Source organism: Mustela nivalis (genome assembly GCF_964662115.1).
Source record: "Mustela nivalis genome assembly, chromosome: 12".
In the NCBI taxonomy this organism is placed as follows: Eukaryota; Metazoa; Chordata; class Mammalia; order Carnivora; family Mustelidae; genus Mustela; species Mustela nivalis.
The window spans coordinates 25735866-25753495 of record NC_139031.1 but is presented as its reverse complement, the minus strand read 5'-3'; the positions used below and the strand labels follow the sequence as shown (position 1 = coordinate 25753495).

At 36.7% G+C, this 17630-nt stretch overlaps 1 long non-coding RNA gene across 2 annotated transcripts in view; it reads right to left on the bottom strand.

Moving 5' to 3' along the window:
* LOC309845781 overlaps positions 1-17630 on the bottom strand; it is a 129406-nt gene that overhangs the window by 65287 nt on the left and 46489 nt on the right. For both annotated transcript variants that reach the window (XR_014301509.1, XR_014301510.1), the window contains exons 3-4: positions 14592-14703; positions 12805-12861 (exon numbers count right to left, since the gene is read on the bottom strand). This is a non-coding gene — a long non-coding RNA (uncharacterized lncRNA). The remainder of the gene's footprint in view (positions 1-12804; positions 12862-14591; positions 14704-17630) is intronic.

Below are 17630 nucleotides of genomic sequence, written 5' to 3'. Positions count from 1 at the left end.
ACTCCATCTGAACGCATCAACTACCCATAAAATGGGGACGTGGCATTATAAAATATCCTGGTAGAAACACATGATGTCTGTGGTTGATTTCAACATTCTGATTGTGTTGGTATTGTAAATGAATGTATTTTGCTCTAGTCCTTGTTCCTTTGACCTTTTAGAGTCTTAATGAGACTCCAAAAGCAGCAATCAAAAGCACAGTGTTCCATTTTGGAAGCATTCAGAAAGCAAGGCACTTTGGCTAAATTTAGTTGTAGCATTCAGTTTAAAAAACATGTCCGGTCATCTTTCTAAGAGACACAGAGTAAGTGAGTGACTACTCACTTTGATTTTAAATAAATTGGTCAAATAATACTCGCTTCTTCTTGGTTCACTCGTGTAAAAGAAGAAACGGAGGGTCTTGGTGGGGACAATAACAGAAAGTGACCCGTGTCAGGCTTTGCAATGGTTGCAACTCAGGCATGCCCATGTTGTAGGACATCAGACAATAGAAACTTTTGTGTTCAGTTGAAACAATTCTGGCTCAGAAAACACAAATCGCAATTAAAGTTGAGACAACAAAATTGGACACTGAAAACACTCAGAATTGCTCACACATACGTCATGTGATTCTACCAGGATATTTGCACAATGCCAAGTTCCCTTTTTGTGGGTAGCTGATGTGTTCAAACAGAGTCATGTATTCTACCAAAGCTGAAGAAATACTATCTTCTTTATCAAGAATTATATTTGGTACAAACTTCAGAAAATAACTGAAAGTTATCTTTGAAAAAAAGGGAGAATCAAACTTCAAAGTAATATTTCATCTACTAAATGAGAACATAGGAAGTACATCTTTAAGAAATCAAAAGTTTACCATTTAAGCAATAATCCTGAGACATATGTGTTTATAGTACCTGGTCAGAAATCTTTTTTCTGGCTAACAGAATCTAAGAAAGCACATCAAGCCACAGAAATTCAGTTCTTTGGCTCCACAATGTTAAGTTCTATGAAAAATTCCCAGATAAGAGAGACCAGATGCAATTTGGAGTTTTGAGCACAACCCAAGTGTAATCTAGCTTTCCTCACTGGAAAATGAATTTCTTTTTAACTTTATTGTGGAAAGAACATGTAATATGAGATCTATTCTCTTAGCAAAATTTTAAGTTACAATGTAGTATTGCTGACTGCAGCTGCAATGTTGCATAACAAAGTCCAAAAATGTATATATGCATCTTAACTACAACTCCATGCCCACTGATTATTAATTTCCCAATTCCCCCTCCTTCCAGCCCCTGGCAACCACAACTCCATTCTTTTATTCTATGAATTTGATTTTTGGTTGCGTCACATAAGTGAAATCATGCAGTATTTGTCTTTCTGTGATTGGGTCATTTCACTTGGTGTAATATCCTCAAGGTTCATTTGTGTTGCAGCATATTACAGAATTTCCTACTTTTTGAAGGCTAAATAGCGTTCCTGTGTGTGTGTGTGTGTGTGTGTACACAAACCATATTTACTTAAGTAAATAAAAAACAGTTCTCTCAGAATTTACAAAACTATAAATGAAGAGAAAAGCCAGGCTGGTACCTGATACAATAAGGCTGTGCATGGGCCTCTATTGAGACACTCTAGCCAGCCGTGCCAGAATCCAGTGTGGAAGGAGAGGAGTAAGAGGTACAGGACTGGAAAAGTCATTCCCCCTTCTCCCCTCCTACCCACTCATCCATGAGGTAGTGTCTATGGTTGGTCAAACCTGCTGGGTGAAGAAGCTCTGGGAAGAAAAGGGAAGGAGTGTGCGAAAGAAGGGAGCATAAGAGGAACATGAACTCACTCAGACCTACTTCTTTGTTACTTGTGTCTGTTGGTTGGGGTAAGAATAAAGCCACTTCCCAATCCCCTATGCCAAGCCCCTCAATAACCAGAAAATATATTTCCACTCTGCTGCACAAATTTCTACTTCACTGTGTGTAAATCTAAAATTCCAACTGTCTATAACTTAGCAATTAAAAAGCTGACCATAATCCTGCATGATGTGTAATAAGGGGAGGAGCCAAAATCAAACCAGGTTCAGCTGTCTTCCAGAACCGTGCTCTTTTCACCTAACTACAGCTGAGCGTTCCTAATAAAGAACAGGGTATGGTGTGAGGAAAGCCTGCAACATGAAGTCTAAATAAGACAAGCAGAAACCTCTCCAACCTCATACAAATTATGTAAGGGCTTCCTGAATTAGATAGTGTAGGATAATAAAACTCTGTTAGGGCAAATTCTAGAAACAAACTAAGATAATCAGAGCATAACAGGTGTGAAGAATCAGAATGTAGATGTAGGAATATTGTAGATAAGAGCTGAAATTAAGTTCTAAATGGAGTCTTCTGGCACAGCAATTTTATTTTAAGAAATGTTCTAATTTCAAAAGCATCCTTTTAGAAGTCAGCAAATTATGAGAATGAATAAAGAGAAATTGCAGCAAAGAACATTGATGAAATCTTCCCCTATCCCCATCCCCCCATCCTCAATCCTCCATACCCCATCGCCATCCCCCACCCCCTAGCAGCTATAGAGAAAACATTTGCTAGTAAAACACCTAGAAATAATAGTGAGTCCAACTCAAAACCTTGATGAGATCATCATTGCTCAGCATGTAAGTGTCTGCACAAGCAAAAACAGTGTGTTAGTGAGAACAGGATGAGTTTGGAGAAATTGTTTAAAGGTTCTTAATTTTTAAAACTTGGGGGGGGGGAGTCTTCCATCGCCTTACAATTGACACACTAGAGCACAGATGTTAAGGGCAAAATCTGTGGAGTCAGGCTGGCCAAGGGGTACCTCTTTCACTCATGGTTTTCTGGTTATAAAACCATAAATCATGAATTATACCTTTCTAAATTTAATCTTAATGTTTTATTGTCTTTAAAAAGAAAATAAGAGAATTAGCTCATTGCATTCTTGTGGGAGTCAGTTAGATAATGCATGTAAATTATGTAGCATACTGCCTGGCATATAGTAAGAACTCAAAAAATTTGGGTTTGAATCATTGCTTAGTTTTCAACCAGAAAATTAGGAAAATAGAGCAATGATCATCTTGGTTCCAGTCATGTATACCATATTCTGGTTCTGAGCATACAACCAAAGGGTATTTTATGGAAGAATATCATAGTCACCCTCCATGCTTTAATATTTTAATATGGAACTTTATGGACTTGATCTAAGACTTTATTTTGATAATAATAATCAAATGGTCTGGCTTATCTTTCAAAGTTACAGTTTCTATAATTTTTTTCTCCTTTATGTAAATAAGTGTTTTCCTTAAAATATGAATAAGTGGTGGGGTGCCTGGGTGGCTCAGTGGATTAAAGCCTCTGCCTTTGGCTCGGGTCATGATCCTGGGGTCCTGGGATTGAGCACCACATCAAGCTCTCTGCTCAGTGGGGAGCCTGCTACGCCCCCACCGCCTCTCGCTGTTTGCCTCTCTGCCTACTTGTGGTCTCTGTCTGTTAAATAAATAAATAAATCTTTAAAATATATATATATATATAAATAAGTGGTCTACTTTGGTACACATACACTAAAATTAGAACATTACAGAGAAGATTACCACGGTGCCTGTTCAACAATGGCAAGCAAATTCATAAAGTCTTTTATATTTTTATGAAAGAATTCTGGACATGAACAGTAGTGTTAGGTTGTATAACAATATGAATATATTTAATACTACTGAACTGTTCATTTAAAAATGGTTAAAATAGGGGCACCTGGGGGGCACATTCAGTTAAGCATCAACACTTGATTTTGGCTCAGATCATGATCTCGGGGTTGTGAGATCAAGCAAGGAGCCTGCTTGAGATTCTCTCTTCTCTCTCTCCTTTTCCCCCTCCCCTACCTCTGTCCCTCTTTTAAAAAAAATGGTAAATTTTATATTATATGTATTTTACTACAATTCAAAAAATCAGAAAAAATATGAACTAATACTGTTTCATTAAGAGGATCCTGAGATCTTAAAACCCTGGTCCTTTGTCTATGATTTTACATATTTGAATGGTCATAGAATAGCTAAATTGCTGGTCCACTGTTATTTAGCAAAGCAGAGACAAACAGCATTAAAATTCTGTATATTACAATTTGAATAAACTAACTACAGCAAGCTGGTACTTGTTTATATATTTATGTTTATTGTATAACAGCTCAGAAGAATAACTATTTGTAGAATCACCTGTTACCACTAAATTTTCAACTATGTTTTTTTTTTAATACTTGTAAAGTTACATGCGGGACAGGGCATAGTAATCAAAGCAAAATTATGTTTCAGCTTGATGCCCAAACAGCAATTTAAAACGTTTTAAATGTTTTTATGTTATTTATTTTTCTGCACAGAATTGTCTAGCAAGCTTTCCAGAGGATTAAAATTACTGGCTTAAACAACTTGTAATAAGAACAGGAAGCATGAAAATAAACTTACACCCAGTGAGTAATCACAAGCCCTGCTACAGTTTCCACCCTTCCATGGTCTAACATTTCCTCAAGCAACAAATATGGCAATGGATGATCTTGAAGAAAGTACAATTGTTTTCCTCTTTTTTTTCTTGCCGTCTGAAGACTGGCTTTTTGTTTTCAATATTAAATTGATCTCTACTTGCATCTATATGCTTAAGTTCTACCTTTCCTCCTGTTGTGGATGGATGTGGACTCGGGCCAGGATCTCTTTTCTCCTCTATTAATACTCTTCCATATGGCTGTATCTAGTTCCCATATGTAAATACCATCTCTCTACTAATGATTACCCAAAGCATATATCCATCCCTGACCTCCTCCTGAACCCTAGGCTCCTGTATCCAACAGTTAACTCATCATCTCCAGGGAGTGTCTACTAGGCATCCACCCAGAGCAGTAGCCTTAATCAACACCCCTGCCCAGAGACTTCTCCCTCCAGTCTGTTCCATCTGACTCACCTGTTAAGTCCACAATGCAGAGTTCTAATCACTATGCAATCCACTATATGATCACAGCCTCACCTCTTAAGTCCAAAATCTCAGAATCTATCTTTGAATTATTTCCCTCTCCCCTACAGTAAATCTATCTGCAAGTCTTGTCAACTTGTATATCTCAAAACATCTCTTAAATCCAGTCACTTTTGCTGGCTCTCCCACTACCATCCTTGTGTGTTATCCATGCTTAACTTCAGCTAGTGTAATAGCCTGCCCACCATTCAACTTACTTCCATTCCTGCCCTCCTATACTTCATTTTCCACAGAGCAACCAGACAGAGCTTTTAAAAACTAAATCAGGTTGTGTCATTTCCTTCAAAAGTTTCCAGGGTGGGGCGCCTGGGTTGCTCAGTCAGTTTAGTGGCAGACTCTTGGTTTCAGCCTAGGTCATGATCTCAGGGTTGTGAGATCAAGCCCCATGAGCTCCATGCTGGGTGTGGAGCCTGCTTCAGATTCTCTCTCCCCCTCTCCTATGTCTCTCACCCCTACCCCTCTCTAGTGGGGCAGGGGGGAAGCTTCCAGAGTGTAGGCATCCTACTTAGAATAAAATCCAAACTGCTTATCACCTCCAGGTCTGTCTCTGACCATCCTTCAGATCTTATCTCCTACCATCCCCTTCTCCCATGTCCCGAAGCTCTCAGCTAAATCACTCTCATTATTCCCCAAACATACCAATGTGTTTCCCTCTAGAGGTCTATTTACTGATGCACAATAGGTTTTTTATAATTATTTAGTGGACAAATTATTTTAAGCTGGGCTTTTTCCTTTTCGACTCTCACTGTATTATTTCTGTTAGTTTGTACCACTTCCTGTACTCACTTCTACACCCGCTCTCCATTATGCCCAGAGAAAAAGAACACTATCAGTATTTTTTAAGGGTTACTCACTGTGGATAATTCAAAGTATTTCTTTTTCAAGTGAGAAATCTAACAGGAGTGGTATCTTGATTTAAGGCAGCCTGGGAGCATGTCTTTAGAAAAAGTTACATAAGATGATTAAATCTTACAGATCTACTATATAACACTGTGGCTGTGGTTAATAACACTGTATTGTACACTTAACCACGTGTTAAGAGGCTAAATCTCATGTTAAATATTCTCACCACGATAGAAAAACTTCCACTGTCAAATATTTTAGATAAGCTTGCTGAGATACACCGTATCCAGACCTCAGGCTTCTTTCGGAGGCCCACTACTTCTGTGGCTGAGCAGACTGAGCCAGCATCCAATAATTCACATTTGTACAACATCACACTATCTTTACCAGGAAGATTCAAGATCTGATCAGCTCTCACCACTGTTTCCACCCTTCCCTGTGCCACCACCATTTGTCTATCTTCCTGAAGCTAATTAAGGCTAAAACCTCGAATCCAATCTTGGATTTCTCTACCATCCTTCCACAATCCAGTGTTCCTTTTAAACCTCTTTCTTCCAAAATACCAAGAACTTCATATATTCATCCCACAAATATTAACTGAATTTCCTTGCTTCCACGCATTCTCTTATCTCTGATGATATAAAATGGATAGCAACGGACTGACCTGTGCCGGCATTACTGCAATTCCTTTAAGTTCCTTGAAAGAAAACTGCTATATAAATCCACACATTTTACAATTTTTAACTTAATGGTGTTTCCCAAGGTTCCATCTCGATCCCCTCACTCTGTACTTTCCTACCTTTCAACTTCCCACTAGGTTTTACTGCCTACCGTCAGATCTCGGTTACAGGATATTGACTGGCATATTCTGTTATGTCCCTTTGCCTACATTCTTCAATTTTCCATGTGCCAAACTACTTTCTACCTCAAATACAAAAGCCAACTCAAATTCAGATTAATTCAGGAAGACTATGTGGCAGAGCCAGGTATTAAAGGGCTTCAGGAAAAAAATTCCAACACATCCTGTTGTGAGCACCATGCAAAATGAATAAGACCAAGTACTATTTTCAGCACTGTACCATCTTGGGAGTAGACGTAACATAAGTGCACTGTGGGTATAATACTATGACCTAAGGGAAATGATAAGATATAAACATCCCATACAACTGAGAGACTCACAAGGACTTCTTAGAGGTGGCACATGCCATGAGTGGTTAAAAGTGAGCAAGATTTTCAATAGATACGAATGACCAAGAGTTCCAGACAGACAGGCCAGTAAGAGAGAAGAGCAGCGTGACAGAAAGGATCCTAAATGATGATCCCTCTGTCCTGTGGCAGCAAACATCAGGAGCAGCTGTGCTTTCTGAAATCTCATTCCACCGGCAGACAAGATTATCTACCACAGTGGTTAATGTTTATTTGACAATAATAATGACAGTTGAACAATACAGACTCACTCCTATGGGTCGATAAATGAGAGGCACTGGCACTATCAAGACAAGGCATCTCTTCCTCAAAGTGAATGACAGAGAAAAATCATGCAAACAGAGGGGGAAAGCATTCTTCAAGGATGACATGAAACTATGGCAAGAGCAGTTTCTCTCTATGGCTAGAAAACGCAACAGAAGACAGTGCTACAGAGTTTTAACCACAATAACAGAGATAAGACTGACTTGAGCAGAAGGAGAAGGCCAAATCCTAGACAGCGAGCCATAGCTATGTAATGTGTGCATGCACACACACACACGCGCACACACACGCACACACACAGGGATGAAGGCAAGTTCTCGTGTTTATTTTCATAATGCCTTTTATCTTTGTGCATGCAGAACATACTACGTGAGATTTGGAATATGTGTTAAACACTCGGTACTAAGCAGGGTGTAAAGGAAGCAAAGGGAGTTTTTGTCTTCTTCCCATATCCTCTGTAAGAGCTCTTGGGAGCCACTTCTTAGCCTCTTTGCTAAATATAAATATAGTCACTTTGAGTTTAAGTTCTTTCCCTAAAGCACATCAAAACATCAGCTTACTCTGTTTCCATATCCAGCCCTATAAATCAAATGCAGCAATTCTAATAGCTATTAGAAATTAGAAGTCATCATGTCATGCATTATGTAGAGATATTTACATGTTATATTACTTAATATTATCATATAACAGTAAAGTATAAAAAAGATGTAAATATCATTCTTTTGGTAGAATGGCAAAATCTAACTGCAAAACTCAAGCTCTTTCTACTTTATTGCATTGCCTTGTTAGTTCTACATTACTAAGACTCTACTATTAATGCCAAGAAGATTGCTGGGTACTGTGAACAAAATAATTAAAACACAGCCACAATCACTACCCACATGAACCTTAGAGTCTAATAAAGGAAGCACATTAATCAGTCAAATTCATTTAATACTGCTCTTTTAAAATACATGCTAGGAAGAAGAGAAATACAGGCTCTTTTGAGAGCTTCTAATAGTCTAGGATTTTAGTCCTAAGGGAAGTGAAAGAATGGGTCCCAGTGGAAGGGATTTTTGAGGTAAGATTTAAAGCATAATGGAGACTTTTAAAAGCCAAGGGCCAGGGCACCCTGAGTGGCTCAGGCAGTTGAACATCTGAGTCTTGGTTTTAGCTCAGGTCATGATCTCGAACCATGAGATCGAACCCTTCATCAGGCTCTGTGCTCAGCATGGAGTGTGCTTGGGATTTCCCTCCCTAACCATCCCCCTTGCAATAAATAAATAAATCTTTAAAAAATAATAGAAAATAAAAAGTCAAGAGTCATTAGCACTTCTGGGAAGATGAAACAGACATATACTCTCTTATTATTCATGTTAAGTATAACTACAATTCATAGATATTTTATATTAAATAAACATCAGAAGACTGAAAGATAGAGAGAGAAGGCAATTTGGCTAGGGACCACAGGACCCAAGGAATGACAGAATGGTTAAGTTTCCTGGGTTTTCTTTTTGCCTTACATATCCTAGACTTATAGCCAAGGTAGCCAGTGACCCAGAAACATTAATGAGGATATACAAAAAATCCCAACTAAAATGTGATCTCTCTAGCCAAAGGATGAAGAAAAGGAAAAAGTAGCAAGACAGAAAATTTTATACAATACTCATTCCATTCTAGTCAAACACCACAGAAAAACTGTAGCCATGCTCCCCTCCATGTTAATGTATGCTATGTGTGGATCTTAGACTTATACCCTCAAGAGGGTGTACCAACTGCCCCCAAATACCTGCCAGTGTGGTATCAGAACAGGTCAAATAGGGAGATAGGATTTTCAACTGCAGCTTTCAGTAATAAGTACCCACCACCTCCAACTGTGTTATTAGAAATCATGTATGGAGATGATGGAGAGTCAGAACTTTCACCATCACCCAGAGATAACGAAGTCACTGTTATGTCAGTGGGGACTGCTTGTATCACCAAATCCACCCTGCCCAGCAGTAACAAGCAGCCCCTCCCATATCTCACATGTCAGGAGGTTGTATGGGGAACCTGAATTTCTGCCTCTACTTGGCATTAATGAGGTGGTGCTCCTCCCTCTCCTCCTTCTAGAATGGTAGCAGAGGGGAAAAAAAGTTTAAATCAGGTCAGAACATAATGGGAAAAATGTATGAGCTTCAGTAAAAAATCACTAGTCATGCCAAGAACCAGGAAGATCTCAAACTGAAAAAGACAATAGATGCCAACATAAATATGGAATAAATGCTAGAATTATCTGATGACAATGTTTAAACATCCATGAAAAAGATGCTTCAATGTGCATTTATCAACATGTCTGAAACAAATGAAAAAATAAAAAGATTCATTAAAGAAATAGTAATGTCCAACAAGGAAACAGAACATACAAAGATTTATCAAATGGAAATTTTAGAACTGAAGAATACAATAGCTGATAAAAAGCTCAGTAACTGGCTCAACAGAACAGAGAGAACAAATAAAAGATTAGTGAAATTGATGTTAGAAAAATAGATATTATTAATCTGAAAAACAGAAAAATATACTTGAAAAAATGAACTGGGCCTAAAAACCTGAAGAAGTACACAGGGTCAGAGCTAGAAAAGCATGAGAAGAAATAACAGACTAAAATTTTTAAAATGTGCCAAAGAGATTTCTAGATTCAAGAAGTTTAATGAACCCCAAACAGGAGAGACCCAAAGAAACCCATAGCAAAAAACATCATAACTGAATTCTGAAACCTAAAGACAAAGAAAAAATCCTCAACACAGTCAGAGAAAAATGTCATCTAACCTACAGAAAAAAAATAATTCAAGTAACAGCAAATTTCTCATTAGTCACTACAGAAGTCAGAGAAAGTGACATGATATTTCTAAGGTGCTGAAAGAAAAGATATGTTAAACCAGAATTCTATACCCAGTGAAAATATCCTTTAGGAATGAAGAAGAAACCAACACATTCTCATATGAAAGAAAACTGAGGGAATTTGTCACTAGAAGATCTTCCCTAAAAGAACGTAGGAGGGCAATTGTGTTTCTGTATGCTAGCAAACAAATATGAGATGACAAAACATAAAATACTATTTATACTTGTTCAAAAAATGAAATTATTTAGATGTAAATATATTTACATCTAACATGCATAAGATTACAACATGCATAAGATTTGTCCACTTAATGCATCACTGATGAAAGGGATAAAAATTCTGAATAAATGAAGAGACATATCATGTTCAACAGAGTAAAGATATAAACTCTCCCCAAATTGATATACAGGTATAATGCAATTCCTATCAAAATTCAATCAAGATTTTCTTATGAATCTATATAAGATTATTCTATAATGTATATGAAAAGGCAAAAGGAACTAGAATAGCTAAAGCAATTTTGAAAAGAAAAATAAAGTGGGAGGAATCCACCTACCCAATTTCAAGACTTACCATATGGCTACAGTAATCAAAGCTGGGTGGTACTGCTAGACAAATAAACACACAGATGTGTGGAAAAGAATAGAGAACACAGAAATAGATGCCTATAAATATGCCCAACTCATTTTTTGACAAATATTCAATTCAGTGGAAGTAAATGGTCTCTGAACTTACTGCTGGAGCAATAAGATATGAGTAAACCTTGACTTCAGTCTCACAGATAACACAAAATTAACTCAGAATGGATCAAAGACTTAAAACATGAAACTACATAACTTTTACAAAAACATGAGAAAATCTTCAGGATCTAGGACTAGGTAGAATTGTTAGACTTGATACCAAAAGCATGATCCATAAAAGGAAAAATTCATAAATTGGGCCTTATTTAAATTGAAAACTTCTACTGTGCATGAGACCCTGTTAAAAAGATGAAAGGACAAGCAACAGAGTTGGATAATCAAACTGCATTTCTAACAAAGTATCTAGACTATATGAAGAACTCTCAAATTAAAATACAGTAAGATATTTCTACACACATACCAGAATGACTAAAATAAAAAGTAGTAATAAGATCAGACATTGGTGAGGATGCAGGGAAACTGGATCACTGATACATCACTGGAAACAGTTTGGCAGATTGTTTTTGTTTTTGTTTTTTTAACTTAACATGCAACTGTCATGTGATGCCACATTTGTACTTAAGGGCAATTATCACAGAGAAAGGATGATTGCACTCACACAAAACCATGTACCTGGATGTTTATAGCAGCTCTATTCAAAACAGCATAACACTAGAAAACAAACAGATATCCTTCAGCAGATGAGGGGTTAAACAGACTGATATGTCATAATAAAAAATACCAAATTGCTGATACATATAGCAACCCGGGTGAATCTCCAGAGAATTAGAATGAATGAAAAAAGCCAACCACAATCAGGGACATATTTGAAGATTCCATTTACATAACATTCTTTTTAAATTCTTTTTTTTTTTTTTTTGATTTCTTGTTTTTGACAGAGAGAGAACATGTGTTGCGTAAGAGCAGGGGAGGGGCAGAGAGAGAGGAAGAGAATCTTAAGCACTAAGTATGGAGCCTGACACAGGGCTCAATCTCACAACCCTGAGATCATGACCTAAGCCAAACCCAAGAGTCAGACACTTAACTGAGCAACCCAGGTACCCCTCCCCTCATTTAGGTAACATTCTTGAAATGATAAATTATAGAAATGGAGAACAGATTAGTGGTTACCAGAGATTAGTAGGGGGTGGGGCACTGGATGGAAGAGAGTATGGTTATAAAAGGACAACATTAAGGATCCTCATGCTGATGAAATATCTGTGTATCTTAACGGTATGAACATCAGGATCCTGGCTGTAATCCTCAACTACATTTTTGCAGGATGTTACTGTTAGGGAACTGGATGAAGTTTCCACAGAATATGTCTCTATTATTTCATAAAACCGCCTGTGAAAGTAAAACTATCTCAAAATGAAAAGTTTAATAAAAGGCAAAGAGTGATAGATAGAAAGAGATCAAGACTCTGGTCTTGATCTAAAAGTGTGAAGAGTCATTGCAGTGTGTTCAGCAGAGAATTAGCTTAATTGGAATTGTGTTTTGAAAAAAATCACCATCTGCAATGTGGAAAATAGAGGAACAAAAGTGGATATCTCCCCAATATGCTGCTTATAGTTCAATTATGCTGCTCCAGCTACAGAGGCTCAGTCTGGGATAGAGAAGCTGCCTGGAGAATCATGTCATTGATTTATCAGTTGCCTTGAGCTAAATTCTCCTCTGATGTGTTCATGGGAAAATTCCCATAGAGTTAAAAAGGTGAAAACATTTGAAAATTGGTTTGATGTGTTGACTATTTTAATTCATCAATCAGGTAGGCATGATCAAAAGCAACCTGAGTATGCTTTGTGACCTCTACTAAAAGAAAAGTCTTACTTCAGCTTCTCAAATAAATCATTACACAGAGACATTACAAGTATCAGTGGTTACAGGATTCTCTTTAGCATTTGCTAGAGATTTAATGCATTCAGACACATTAAAAGAGTTGTTCATGAAAACTTACAGAAGATGAAAAACGATGCTATGTTATAATTTATTGTGCCTCAACAGGTCACCTTTTCTGAAACAAAAATATGAGTGCCTTTAAATATAGTTTTGGGATTCATCACCCTACTTGTTTACTGCCTACCTTTTACCTAAGGATACAGTCCATGCCAATGACTACAAGTTATAGTTTATCTACAATAAGTCAATTGCTTTTGTTTTCCAACTTTTTAAAAAAAATATTTAGTCTAAACATTTTTCCTCCTGCATTGAATGAATTGCCCCTTATTTTAGTGTCACATAGACAATGGCTAAGTGGACAACTACCAGCTTTCCATAATAAACAACCTTTTATGGAGCATCATTCATTTTCATGTACATTATTTAGTCATTATAGTGATGCAATGAGGTGTTCAGAGTAGGCTGCCAGTTTATGGAAAAGCATAAAAGCTACAAACAAGCAAACCAGCTTCTCCAATATTTAGCAACTAGCCATATGTGGCTGTGAAATTCTTGAAATATGCTAGTCCAACTTGATCACATTATAAACGTAAATTATACAATAGATTTTGAATATTATAAAACATCTCACTAATATTTTAAAATATGGACTGCATGTTAAAATGATAATTTAGATATATTGGGTTAAATTAAATGTATTATGAAAAATAACTTCACTTTCTTTTTTCCTTTAAATATAAAATCATACTTGGGGCTCACATTATACTGCTATTGACAGCAGTGCCCCAAATCTTGTCAATGAAATGTGCTACATGTATCTGAAATCCAGGTTCCTCTCTCTCCATCCCCACAGCAAACACCCCAATCCAAGCCGCTTTGTCTACCACTGCCCATTCATAATCTGCTCTTCACTACAAGCCAGAATGGCAGTGTTTTTTAAACTGTTATCTGATCATACTATTCCTCAACTTCAACCTTTTCAGGAAACTCCCATTGGTTTTTCAGTTAATGAAGTATTCTTGGTGTTGATGTGTTAAAGAAGTTCATGGCGTTAATGAAGTGTTCTTACCTTGGTGTACAAGACTTTATGAATCATTTTTGTCCATGTCCAGCCTCACTTCTCCCACTTTCAACATGTGGTAATTTTCTCAGACACTTACAAGTTCCTTCTGTCTTTGGCCATTTGTATATTTGGTTCCCTCAGACTGTCTTTTGCCATCTTGGCCTATGGACTCCTAAGTCATTCATGAGACCCCTGCTTAAATATCACTTCCTCATGATTCCCCGTAACAGGATGCACTTCCCATCATAGAACCCTATAGTTCTCAGCACACTTACACTTTTTTAACATTCATCTTCCCAATGGATTATAAACTTCATAAAGGCAAGGACCTTTGGCCTCTTCCACCACTCCATTTCCAGCACATGGCTGGAACTACACTTGTCAGATAGGAAACTTCAGTAAGTATCTGGTGACTGACCAATGTTCTAAAATACTGTAGCCACATTAAGAGTGAGAAAGCCAGTTCTTCCCACAAGATAGTTTATCGATCAAATTTTGAAATCTACATGTTGATTATATGCAAGAACTAGGTGATCTAAAAGATATTAGAATACAAAGAAAACTTGAAGGTCTCATTTATTTACTTTTTTCCCCCAGCTCTATCAATGAAAACAGAAAAGAGATCAAGAGCTCTAAAGTTAAAATAGTCTACGCCTGACATTCTGGAGCAAAAAGTTAAACTTGTAAAGATTTTTTTAAAAAGGAAAAGTACCTAATGCATAACTGCATGTAACTTTTTTTACTCTATTGAATAATTTACTGAAGTCAGGAAATACACTTACTGTAAATAGTATCTGAGAACTCACGAAGGCCTTTATATTTATCACCTGTTGTCTCCATGTGTTCTCTTCTGAGACTTTGCTCCAGCATCTTATGAAGATATTCTTCAGTGTCCTTTATTTAAAAAAAAAAAAAATCTTTGTTGAAACTTGATTTCTCCTCCAAGTCCCGTTCTATGTACAACCATTCCTTTGCCATCAACTTTAATGCTTAATATGTACAGGGTTTGTGGTGTGCAGAGCTCCTCCAGTCTGTGCTAACTCCTTGTAATAATTCTTTGAGTTTCTTCTCAATAATTATTAGCTCTTCTTTCACATCCAGGACTGTTCACTTTTACCAAAAAGTCACCGATGACTTCCTCCTCTGTCAGTCTGTTCCCTGTGTTCTCTTTAGGATTTGACAGCCTTAGAAAATACCTTTCTATGCTTTGTACAATTTTCACATGTTTCCCTGACTTAAGAACAGTACATAATTGTTCAAGAAAGTACCATAAAGTTGGAACACACAGAAGCAGTCACCTATAATCTCATCACCTTATAACCACCTGAACATTTGACATCATTCTTTGTCTTTTTCTGTGTTCTTCAAAACTTTTTATTTGAAAGATCTTACTAAGTATAGACATAACTTTTTCTCCTGTCACTAAGAACATTTCAAAGACATAATTTTAATGTAAATGATTTAATATTAAATTTTAACTGTTTTAAATATTTTTATCAGTGAATGCTTTCAGTTATTTCAAATTATTAACATGGGATCATTTCCTAGAAGTAGAATTAATAGATCAAACAGTTGATATTTTTGGTTTTTGATGTAAGAAATTAATTTCACTAATGTACTCCATTAGGAATCCCATTTCTCTATGCATGTATCAGCATTAAATGGCAAATAATATGTGTGTGTATATGTATATTTCTTTTTGAGAAAGAGTCTGTGCATTGACAAGCAGGGGAGGGGCAGAAGGAGAGGGAGAGAGAGAATCTTAGGAGGCTCCATGTTTAGTACAGAGCCTAACATGGGCCTGGATTTCACAACCCTGAGATCATGACCTGAGCAAAAACCAAGAGCTAGATGCTTAACCTACTGAGCCACCCAGATGCCCCACCACTATATATTTTTTAATTATTGACTTTGAAGGCAAAATAATCCTTTGAGTTAAACATAGCTAGAATATCAATATTAAACATGGCTTTTCCACTTTTTAAATTGACATTCATATCCTTTGTATAATTATTAATGGGACCTTTAAGATATTTTTAATTAATTTTTAGATGCTATCTATAGTTTAATTTTTAACCCTTCACTTTTTTTTTTTTTTTACAGCAGTTTTAGGCTTACAACAAGATTGAGAGGGAGGTGCAGATTTCCCATAACCTCCTGCCCCCACACATATATAGTCTCCCTCATTATTAACATCACTCACAAGAATGATAAATTTTTTATTGAGGATAAACCTACACTGACACATCATAATCACCTAATTTCATAGTCTACCTCATGGTTTACTCTTGGTGTTGTACATTCTGTAGGTTTATTCAAATAAATAATGACATCTATACATCATTACAGTATCATAAAGAGTATTTCCACTGTCCTAATAATCCTCTGTCCTCCACCTATTCATCCTATCTCCCACCCTCAGAAACCACTGATGTTTTCATTGTCTCTTCTTTTCCTTTTCCAGAATGTCTTGTGCTTGACATCATGCAGTGCATAGTCTTTTCAGATGGGCTTATTTCACTTCACAACATGCGTGTAAGTTCCTCCATGTATAGCCATGACTTACTAGCTTTTTTCTTTTTATCTCTGAGTAATACTCCACTGTCCAGGTGTACCACAGCTTATTTATCCATTCACTTGTATGTTGGTTGCTTCCAAGTCTAACATTTATGAATGAAGTTGTGATAAATATCCATGTGCAGGTTTTTGTGTCAAAATAAATCTTTTATTCCTTGGGACTAATACCAAGGAGTACAACCACTGGATTTTAGGTTAAGAGTTTGTTTAGTTCTATAAGAAACTGTCAAACTATCTTCCACGGTGGCTGTACCATCTTTTGTTCCAACCAGCAACATGTGAGAGTTCCTGTTGCTCCACAACCTCACAGCATTTGGTGTCATCAATGTTCTGAATTTTGGCCATTCTAATCGGTGTGTGATGGTACCTCATTGTTTTAGCTTGCATTTCCCTGATAACATAGGCTGTGGAAAATCTTTTCATATGCTTACTTGCTATCTGTATATCTTCTTTAGTGAGGGGTCTGTGGAGGTCTTTGGCCCATTTTTTAATTGGATTATTATTTTCTTACTGTTGAGTTTTAAGAGATCTTTATATATTTTTGATAAGTCCTTTATAAGATATGTCTTTTTTTTTTAAAGATTGTATTTATTTATTTGACAGAGAGAGAGATCACAAGTAGGCAGAGAGTCAGGCAGAGAGAGAGGGGGAAGCAGGCTCCCTGCTGAGCAGAGAGCCCGATGTGGGGCTTGATCCCAGGACACAGAGATCATGACCTGAGCAGAAGGCAGCGGCTTAATCCACGGAGCCACCCAGGCACCCCTATAAGATATGTCTTTTGCAAATATTTTCTTCCAGTGTTTGGGTTGTCTTCTAATTCTTTTGATATTGCCTTTGTAGAATGTAAGTTCTCAATTCTAATGAAGTTCAGTTTATCAATTATTTCTTCCATGTATCATGTTCTTTGGTGTTATATCTAAAATTATATCGTCATACAAGGTCATCTACATTTTCTCCTGTTATCTTCTAGGAGTTTTATACTTTTGCACTTTTACATTTTCGGACTATGACCCATTTTGAATTAATTTGTGACAGGTGAAAGGTCTGTATCTAAATTCATTTTTTTGCTTTCAAAGATTCCCCATCTCTGTAATTCCACAGTACTTTGCATATATTCTTCATAATACTTGTTCTTATATAGAACAATTTTAATATGTATATGAATAACTATATATACATGAATTTTTGTATATATACACATACATATTGCTCTTATATAAATTGTTCTCTATTCTTAGGATAAT